Raw genomic sequence first — 10,000 nt, 5'->3', positions numbered from 1 at the left:
TGGCTTCCTGGTTTGTGCTTCCATACAAAATCATATTCGGCCAAGAATTCCTGCCACCGAGCTTGTCGCTGCGACAATTTCTTCTGCGTCCAGAAGAATGTGTTGGCAACATTGTCAGTCTTGACAACAAATTTCGGCCCCAACAGATATACTCTCCATATGCCAAGGCAGTGCACTACTGCCGTCATTTCTTTTTCATGCGTTGAGTAATTCTGTTCCGCGTCATTTAGCTTCCGACTCTCGAAAGCAACCGGATGTCCATCTTGCACCAGCACTCCACCAATAGCCCTATCTGAAGCATCCGTATGCACTTCAAATGGCTTCTCAAAATCAGGCAACCCCAAGACTGGAGCTGACGCTACCGCTGTCTTCAGCTTCTCAAAAGCTTGCTGGCAGTCAACCGTCCATTCCCATCTCCGACTCTTCTTGAGAAGATCCGAGAGAGGAGTTGTCTTCTTGCTATAACCCTCAATGAATCGTCTGTAGTAGTTTGCAAGCCCCAAAAATGATCTCAATTCCGGGACAGATTTTGGTGCTGTCCATTCAACAATGGCTTGAATCTTCCTTGGATCCATCTTCACTTGTCCTTCCCCAATCAAGTGGCCTAGGAACATAATTTCAGCTTTTGCAAACTCACACTTTTCTCTCTTTACATACAATTCATATTCTCTCAACCTACTTAGGACTTTAGAGAGGTGAGTTACATGATCTTCAATGCCTCTACTATAGATTACAATGTCATCTAAGTAGACTACCACAAAATTGTCTAAGAAATCATATAACACGTCATTCATTAGATTACAAAATGTTGCTGGAGCATTTGTTAGGCCAAATGGCATAACTAGAAACTCATAGGAGCCATACCTTGTCACACAAGTAGTTTTATGCTCATCACCATCAGCAACCCGCACTTGCCAATACCCCGATCGCAAGTCCAATTTTGTAAAGATTGAGGCTCCACACAATCTGTCCATCAAATCCTGAATTAAAGGAACAGGATATTTGTTTTTGATTGTTACCTTGTTGAGTGCTCGGTAGTCCACACACATGCGAAGGCTTCCATCCGCCTTCTTTTGAAACAAAACCGGAGCACCATACGGAGCCTTGGAAGGCCGGACAAACCCTGAGTCAATCAGCTCTTCCAATTGTTTCCTCAATTCTGCCAATTCCCTTGGCGACATTCGATAAGGGGCTTGAGAAGGTGGCTTCGCCCCTGGCACCAGCTCAATTCGATGGTCAATGGCCCTCCTAGGCGGGAGTTTCTTGGGTAGCTGAGGCGGCATCACATCTTCGAATTGCTGCAGCACGCTAGCAATTTCTTTCGGCACCTCACCACAATGGTCTGCCTTCTCGTCAACTATTGTTGCCAGAAACACTTCCCCTCCTTTCCGCAATGCTTTATCAATAGCAATTGCCGAGACCAAGCTCTTCCCCTTTTTCACCACATTCGCAGCTGCGACATTACAACATGGGACGAAACAAGGGCATCCCTCACTTGCAATCATCATTCCATTGAGATAAGGCATCAAGACAACCTTGGCTTTTCGTAAGAAATCTAGGCCAAGAATAATATCGTAATCGTCAAGATTTACGACCAGCACATCATGCTTACCTCTCCACTGATCCAGCGTTATCGGCACATCGTAAGACATCCCAGCAATCCTCTGTGCCTTCGAGTTTACTGCCTTCATGGATGTGTGGCTGTCACTCAGCCGCAGGCCAAGTTCTTTCACCAGCCGATCTGCCACAAACGTGTGGGTTGCGCCTGAATCCAGCATAGCATTCACGTCTTTGCCATTTATCACAATCTTCACATACATTAGATTGTCCGTAGCCCCTGACTTCCCTTTTCGCAGTGCATCAATTCTCGCCAAGTCTTTATCGACAGGGCGGGTTTCGGCAGCCCCATCCCCTGATTTAGCTACCAGGCAGTTTATCACACGCATAGGATTGACGTGCGTAACTACCCCTTCCCCCTCATCGCTATCCCCAGCCCGAATAGCATTCAACTTCTCCCTCTTTGGACATTCCCTCGCAAAGTGAGGACCATCACAAATGAAGCAAGTAAAGTTCGGTTTAGTACTCTTACCTTGTGCACCCATAAACTTGGCCTTGCCCTTCTCCGCGGCAGTAGCCCTCGATGCACCCCCACCGAACTTCTTCCTCGTTCTTTCCTCCTTGTTTCTTCCCTTAGACTTGAAGGAGGTTGATGTATAGCCCTCTCTAGTAGTTGATTTAAAATCAATCAAACTGTCCGCAGCAGCAATAGCGGAGGACAGATCCTTTACATTCTGTCGCCTTAGTTCCGCTTGTGCCCAAGTTTGCAATCCGGACATGAAGTTGAATAGCCTGTCCTCCTCGGACATATTCTCGATGTCGAGAATCAAAGAACTGAAAGACTTAACATAATCACGAACTGACCTGTCATGTTTGAGTCTTTTAAGTTCCTCCCGCGCAATCCACGACGTGTTGTTCGGAAGGAACTGCTCTTTCAGCTCTTGCTTGAGACAATCCCACGTCTCAATCTTTGGACGTCCAGCACTTAAGTCCTCTTTGGTTCTCGTTCGCCACCAAAGCTTCGCATCACCCGTGAGATACATCACGGTAAGATCCACTTGTTCAGCCGCGCCAATCTTCGCAACACTAAAGTATTGTTCCATATCCCACAAGAAATTCTCCAGCTCTTTGGAACTTCTTGCTCCACCAAAACACTTTGGTTCAGGCACTTTAGGTTTCGAATTGCTTACCCCAATAGGAGCGTTTGTCACTGCCCTCTTTAGAATGGCAATCGTCTCTTCGGCAGCAGCCAATCTTTCACTTGATTCTGCCGCAAGAGATATATACAGGCTCTCAGCCCTTTCAGCGCTTTCCATAGCTTCCTTCAAGCGATCCATAATAGAACGTTCTTCGTCTTCTTCATCCAACCCTATCAAAGTCTCAAGACGCGTCAACCGTTCCCGAATAGCTTCCATGACTTCTGCTGCACGTTGTTAGAATCAACCGTGCTCTGATACCAATTGTCACGGGGTTAAATTTTTCGCAACGAAATTCAACCCAATGCGGCAGTCTAGTCCCGACTAGACTCAGCCTTGCCTCACTCTTTTCGCTCGTGTTTCCCTACGACTATGTGTTTCGCTCACCCAAAGAGGTTCTCACAATAGCTTCGTCGCAAACAAGGAAACCAACACAAGCAAGCACAACAAGATTACAAGAATCCCTCTCAACCTTTATTTATCTCATCAACAAAGGAATACACAACAAGAGTGTGTGTGCTATGCACAAAATCGCATGCTACCACAACAGAGGCTTGGCAAGCCTATTTATAGACATACATGAGCTGCAGGCTCCCCCCCATTATCCCCCATTTTCGGGACCTAGTGGAGCACTTCCTCCATCCCATGATCCCATGTTTTCAGGACATAGTGGAGCACTACCTCTTACCCATGATCCCATGTTTCCAGGACTTAGTGGCATGGAGAACACCCTAGTTATGCTCCCACGTTTTGCCTCCCATGAAGCTGCCACTTCCCCCATTTCCTGGCTGTCTACTTGGCAGTCCCAACTGCCTGTTCTGCTGCGTCAGCTGCTGACTTAGAAGGTCCAGTATCTAAGCCCCCACATCCATGCCAAGTCGTAGCTCAAAGACTCGCATAGATCATTGCACGCTGCTTGCCGAATTCGTTTCTGCCTATGCAAGGCTGCCGCTGTCCATCGCTGCCGAATTCTAGGCAGTGTGCCTTCGTTGGCGCGTCCCCGCGCCTAGAGCCCTAACAGTAGGCCTCTATCCTACCATCGAAAGTTGATAGGGCAGAAATTTGAATGATGCGTCGCCAGCACGAAGGCCGTGCGATCCGTCGAGTTATCATGAATCATCAGAGCAACGGGCAGAGCCCGCGTCGACCTTTTATCTAATAAATGCGTCCCTTCCAGAAGTCGGGGTTTGTTGCACGTATTAGCTCTAGAATTACTACGGTTATCCGAGTAGCAAATACCATCAAACAAACTATAACTGATTTAATGAGCCATTCGCAGTTTCACAGTCTGAATTAGTTCATACTTACACATGCATGGCTTAATCTTTGAGACAAGCATATGACTACTGGCAGGATCAACCAGGTAGCATTCCTTGGCGACACCACGACCCGCACGATCCCCGACGCCGATGAGACGAGGGGGGACGAGACGGGCGAGGAAGTCGTTCTTATCGGGCACGAGCGGCTCGAAATGGGCGGTCGCAGGGGCGGAGGCCCCCGCGCCGGCATCGCATTCTGCATCCGAAAGCACGAGCGATCGCGCGCGGGCCAGTTCGGCGGGAGTCCGCTCGACTGGAACACGGGCGCCACTGCTAGGCTCGCCCCGCGCCCCCGAGGAGGCGCGCGGCGGGGAGAGGGACAGCTTCACATTCGAGTTCCACCGAAGTGGGTACGCAGCACAGGAACCCCGCCTCGCCGCAAGGCACCCAGGGGGCCTTGGGCCGAGAGTGATGGGGGCAGCAGGCCGACAGTTCGGTGCACCAGCACGGAGCCTGCCGACACGGACAGCCCGATTACCGCTCATGCGACTCTGCGTACACGCGACAACAATCCCGACGAGCGAACCACGGCCACGAGAGCAAGTGGAAACACCCGAGCGAGATCGTGCCCGCACCGCTGGACGCGAAGTATCTCGAAGGGACAAGCAACAAGCCGGACGCGAAGGATCTCGAAGGGACAAGCGACAGGCCACGGGGGGAAACGACAGGGACAATCATGCGGGGGGCTGTCTGCCCCGGCTCGCAAGACGGAGGCCAGGCCTCGGCAGCGGGCACGTCACGCCACGAGGTCGGGGATTGCGAGGAGAGCCAACGCATGGGCGCGCGCACGACAATTTAATGCCACGCCCACGCCAGCGTAGAGCTCTCCTCGCAATCCCCAAGCTCGGCGGTCCGCACCAGCCGCGTCGGCCAGGCCTCCATCTTGCGAGCACGGGCAGCTGCCACCGCAGCCGGAGGCGAAGGATCTCGAAGGGACAAGGGACAGGCCGCGGGGGGGAACGACAGGGACAATCATGCGGGGGGCTGTCAGCCCCGGCTCGCAAGACGGAGGCCAGGCCTCGGCAGCGGGCACGTCACGCCACGAGGTCGGGGATTGCGAGGAGAGCCAACGCATGGGCGCGCGCACGGCAATTTAATGCCACGCCCACGCCAGCGTAGAGCTCTCCTCGCAATCCCCAAGCTCGGCGGTCCGCACCAGCCGCGTCGGCCAGGCCTCCGACTTGCGAGCAGGGGCAGCGGCCACCGCCGCCGTGACGTCGCGGCAAGCAGACAGCCGCGCAGCAGCTGCCAGCACCTTGGCACAAGCACGGCAAATGAATGCCACGCCCACGCCGCGGATAAGCAGCCCCAACGCGCCCGACGGCTTGGAGCGGGTCCCGAAGACGGTGGCCGGAATCGGGTCGTCGCCGGCCGGAAAACGGGTCATCGATGCCGGCAATACTTCGGGCCATGAGGCCCCCCACCTTAGTCCGAGTTTAGCAACAGCCCACATATCCCCCGCGGCAGGCCTATGGGCGCCAGGCCAGCGCGCCCCATGGCCAGTCAGGGGGCACCCCCCTAAAGAGCAATAAGTGTCATTGAAGCTCTGGCAGGGGGAGACACTACTAGGTCCCAGCTGTCACCCCCCCTCTAAAAAATTCATTTCTTGGTATTTTGAGCTGAAATTTTGCACAGAGGTTGGCAAAAATCCAATCCAACTTTATTAATTTTTCCAGAATTTTTCGAGGTCGGGAAGTATTTTTTTTTATTTTCCTACCATTAAAAATCGAGGAAATCGGAAAAAATAGGAACCGGCTCGGAATGACCCCAAATTCAGTGGGCAGCCTCATAAAAATATGGCTGATTTTACTGGATTGATTTCATGTGGAAAGCACGACGTTTTGTTGTAGGAATGCGGGAACCCCGGCGGGGGGCCTGCCGCGGCCAGCGACGTCGGGCTGGCCCCTGCAGCGCCTAGCCTCTCCCACGCGGGGGGCAGGCCAGAGCGCGGGGGGCCAGGGCCCGAAGGCAGCCCCCCCGCGGGCGAGAGAGCAAGCCAGCAGGGGCTGTCGCCTGCCGCGGCCAGCGACGTCGTGCTGGCCCCTGCAGCGCCTAGCCTCTCCCACGCGGGGGGCAGGCCAGAACGCGGGGGGCCAGGGCCCGAAGGCAGCCCCCCCGCGGGCGAGAGAGCAAGCCAGCAGGGGCTGTCGCCTGCCGCGGCCAGCGACGTCGGGCTGGCCCCTGCCGCGGCCAGCGATGTCGGGCTGTCGCCTGCCGCGGCCAGCGACGTCGGGCTGGCCCCTGCAGCGCCTAGCCTCTCCCACGCGGGGGGCAGGCCAGAACGCGGGGGGCCAGGGCCCGAAGGCAGCCCCCCCGCGGGCGAGAGAGCAAGCCAGCAGGGGCTGTCCGCGCGTCGCGCAGCGCGGCATGGCTGCGGGGGCCGCGCGCGCGCGCCCAAGCGCCCAAGGGCCCCCAAGGGCCCCAGGCCCTCAGGCCCCAGCGCCCCAGCGCCCAGCGCGGGCGGGCGCGCGCGCGCGTGTGGTCTTTGAGGGGCGCCGGCCTGGTGGCTCCCTAAAGAGCAATAAGTGTCATTGCAGCTCTGGCAGGGGGAGACACTACTAGGTCCCAGCTGTCACCCCCCCTCTAAAAAATTCATTTCTTGGTATTTTGAGCTGAAATTTTGCACAGAGGTTGGCAAAAATCCAATCCACCTTCATTAATTTTCCCAGAATTTTTCGAGGTCGGGAAGTATTTGTTTTAATTTTCCTACCATTAGAAATCGAGTAAATCCGCAAAACTAGGAACCGGCCCGGAATGACCCCAAATTCAGTGGGCAGCCTCATAAAAATATGGCTGATTTTACTGGATTGGTTTCATGTGGAAAGCACGACGTTTTCTTGTAGGAATGCGGGAACCCCGGCAGCTCGCCTGCCGCGGCCAGCGACGTCGGGGACGCTGGCCTGCGCTGTCGAGCCCGCGAGGGCTGTCTCCGCGGCAGGCCCCCCCTGAACGGGGCACGACAGGCCACCGCGCTGGCTCGTCCAGCGTCGACAGTCCCTCGTCCAGGTTTCAGATCGCGCCAAGTCGAACCCATGACCTGCTCAAGCCATCGTGCGCTGCCGAATTCGCATCTGCGTGTAGGCTGCCATTCCACGCGGCAGCCCCTGTTTTCGTCAGCGTGCCCCCCTGACGAATTTTCCTGCCTGGCCCAGTCCAGCGTCCAGCCCCTGTTCGTCGAAAAATCTGCGCTGCCGATTTTCCACGCGGCAGCCCCTCTTTTCGTCAGCGTGCCCCCCTGACGAATTTTCCTGCCTGGCCCGGCCGGTCCAGCCCCTGTTCGTCGAAAAATCTGCGCTGCCGATTTTCCACTCCGCAGCCCCTGTTTTCGTCAGCGTGCCCCCCTGACGAATTTTCCTGCCTGGCCCGGCCGGTCCAGCATCCAGCCCCTGTTCGTCGAAAAATCTGCGCTGCCGATTTTCCACGCGGCAGCCCCTGTTTTCCTCAGCGTGCCCCCCTGACGAATGTTCGTCGAAAAATCTGCGCTGCCGATTTTCCACGCGGCAGCCCCTCTTTTCGTCAGCGTGCCCCCCTGACGAATGTTCGTCGAAAAATCTGCGCTGCCGATTTTCCACGCGGCAGCCCCTCTTTTCGTCAGCGTGCCCCCTGACGAATTTTCCTGCCTGGCCCAGTCCAGCGTCCAGCCCCTGTTCGTCGAAAAATCTGCGCTGCCGATTTTCCACGCGGCAGCCCCTCTTTTCGTCAGCGTGCCCCCCTGACGAATTTTCCTGCCTGGCCCGGCCAGTCCAGCCCCTGTTCGTCGAAAAATCTGCGCTGCCGATTTTCCACGCGGCAGCCCCTCTTTTCGTCAGCGTGCCCCCCTGACGAATTTTCCTGCCTGGCCCGGCCGGTCCAGCCCCTGTTCGTCGAAAAATCTGCGCTGCCGATTTTCCACTCCGCAGCCCCTGTTTTCGTCAGCGTGGCCCCCTGACGAATTTTCCTGCCTGGCCCGGCCAGTCCAGCGCCCAGCCCCTGTTCGTCGAAAAATCTGCGCTGCCGATTTTCCCCGACGAACCTGCAGCTGCACAAATCCGCGCCGCCACTGCCCCATTGTCTGGACCAACAGTCTTTTCCATCAAGCCCTGGACTATAAATCGTCCAGACTCATCGCCAGCACCCGCTGCCGATTCTGCCGACTTTGCCGATTTCGTCGGCGCTGCCGATTCCAACACTGCACCCACCGTGTCTAAACCAGCGCTGTTTCGTCAGCGTGTCCCCTTGATGAATTTCCCTGCCTGGCCTGGACAGTCCATCTTCCAGCCCATGTTCATCGAAAAATCTGCGCTGCCGATTTCCCCGACGAACCTGCAGCTGCACAAATCTGCGCTGCCGATTTCCCCCCCTGTCGGCATGGCTGCCGCTGCCCCGATGTCCAGACCAACAGTCTTTTTTGTCGACTTTGCCGATTTTGTTCGCGCTGCCGATTCCAACACTACCCCCTGCATCCAAACCAGCATTGTTTCGTCAGCTCTTCCCCTGACGATTTTAGCCCTGTAACAAACAGTAGGCCTCCAATCCCGCCAACGGGAGCCAAGTTGATAGGGAAGAGAATTGAATGACGCGCCTGGTCCTCGCACCCCGCCACCCGAGGGGCCTTTTTCCCGGCAGCCTCTGAAAAACTCTAGCTTTCACGGTCCTCGCCGCCCCTCACCACCATGGCAGGCCTCTAATCCCACCCATCAGCAGTTGTAGCCGATAGGGCAGTGATTTGAATGACGCGTCGCGGGCCGCCGGGTCATCTCACCCGGCCATTAATTGGAGCGTTTTTGGCTGGCCGAGGATGGGGGGATGGATCTCTTCTTCCGAAAAAGCAAACAGTACATCGGGAGTTATGTTGACGGGGCATGGAATTGAATGACCCGTCACGGGCCGCCGGGTCATCTCACCCGGCCATCCCGGGGAGCGTTTTTCCCGGCAGCATCGGGGAAACTCTTGCTTTCACTGCCCGCTGCCCAAGTCCCCACTCGCATCGGCCCCCCGCGCCAACAAGCCAACGCTGCCGAATCGGCAGACACTGCTGCCGAATCTGCCGACACTGCCCCGCGGGCTGCCACTGCCCCAGTGTCTAAACCAGCGGTCTTTCTCGTCGAGCGTTGGACTATCCAGCCCGTCCAGACCCATCGCCAGCACCCGCTGCCGATTCTGCCGACTTTGCCGATTTCGTCGGCGCTGCCGATTCCACCACTGCCCGCCGTGCCTGAACCAGCGCTGTTTCGTCAGCGTGTCCCCTCGATGAATTTTCCTGCATGGCCCGGCCAGTCCAGCGTCCAGCCCGTGTTCGTCGAAAAATCTGCGCTGCCGATTCTGCCGACTTTGCCGATTTCGTCGGCGCTGCCGATTCCAACACTGCCCGCCGTGCCTGAACCAGCGCTGTTTCGTCAGCGTGTCCCCTCGACAAATTTTCCTGCCTGGCCTGGACAGTCCATCGCCCAGCCCATGTTCGTCGCAAAATCTGCGCTGCCGATTTTCCCCGACGAACCTGCAGCCGCACAAATCTGCGCTGCCGAATCTGCCGACACTGTCCCGCGGGCTGCCACTGCCCCAGTGTCTAAACCAGCAGTCTTTCTCGTCGAGCCTTGGACTATCCAGCCCGTCCAGACCCATCGCCAGCACCCGCTGCCGATTCTGCCGACTTTGCCGATTTCGTCGGCGCTGCCGATTCCACCACTGCCCGCCGTGCCTGAACCAGCGCTGTTTCGTCAGCGTGTCCCCTCGATGAATTTTCCTGCATGGCCCGGCCAGTCCAGCGTCCAGCCCATGTTCGTCGAAAAATCTGCGCTGCCGATTCTGCCGACTTTGCCGATTTCGTCGGCGCTGCCGATTCCAACACTGCCCGCCGTGCCTGAACCAGCGCTGTTTCGTCAGCGTGTCCCCTCGACAAATTTTCCTGCCTGGCCTGGACAGTCCATCGCCCAGCCCATGTTCGTCGCA

Source organism: Populus nigra, chromosome 2 (assembly GCF_951802175.1).
Source record: "Populus nigra chromosome 2, ddPopNigr1.1, whole genome shotgun sequence".
In the NCBI taxonomy this organism is placed as follows: domain Eukaryota; kingdom Viridiplantae; phylum Streptophyta; class Magnoliopsida; order Malpighiales; family Salicaceae; genus Populus; species Populus nigra.
The sequence above is the reverse complement of the archived record's forward strand: the minus strand, read 5'-3'. Positions refer to the sequence as shown.